This window comes from Solanum stenotomum, chromosome 6 (genome assembly GCF_019186545.1).
Source record: "Solanum stenotomum isolate F172 chromosome 6, ASM1918654v1, whole genome shotgun sequence".
Taxonomy (NCBI): Eukaryota; Viridiplantae; Streptophyta; class Magnoliopsida; order Solanales; family Solanaceae; genus Solanum; species Solanum stenotomum.
Window position 1 is genome coordinate 59,095,167 of NC_064287.1, and position 710 is coordinate 59,095,876.

General features: G+C 34.1%; 1 non-coding gene across 1 annotated transcript; it reads left to right on the top strand.

Moving 5' to 3' along the window:
* The first annotated feature begins 637 nt into the window (after positions 1-637).
* Positions 638-710, top strand: TRNAR-CCG (transfer RNA arginine (anticodon CCG)). Its single transcript has one exon. It is a non-coding gene; the product is annotated as a tRNA-Arg (tRNA).

The window sequence follows — 710 nt, forward strand, 5'->3', positions numbered from 1 at the left end:
TTTATATTTTTAAGTAGTATGTAATCAATTAGGTTGTGAATTTTAATAAGATTGAAGAAAAAACATTTCAGTGTGCATGTTAGCCAGGGAAGAAAATGATTTCCATTGAAAAAGATAAATTGTTTTGTGTGCTTGGTTGAGTAGAATTAAAAACATGTATAATATAATATGACAGTGCTACAAGGCATATAATAGGGTATTAGGAAAATGTTGTAAAAACAATGACAACATGCATAGTACCGTAATTTAACAAGTGAGGTTTGACAATCGGAGGATAAAATGCACGTGGCCTTATGTCTATCTTTTTGTCGGGTAGAAAAGGTTGCTTCTTATAAATTCTCAATTGACTCAAAAGAAATGTTTTTGAAGTAGTAATGCAGTGAATGAAAACATTGTAAGCAATGGTGAATACTATTTCTACCGCTATTGATGAAGTCATGTCATATACCCACACTAGCTAAGGAGTAATTAACTTGAGATAAGATATGGAAGCAGTATAATTATTATTTTCACGAATCGACTTAAGTCTTTCTCTCCTCGTACAATCTCGACTTCAATAAAGAGAGAGAATCCAGAGTTTACTACTATGAGAAAATAATACAACAAGTAAAATAACTTGTGTTTTTAAGAACAAGAAGTTCGCGTGGCCTAATGGATAAGGCGCTCGCCTCCGGAGCGGGAGATTGTGGGTTCGAGTCCCACCGTGAACG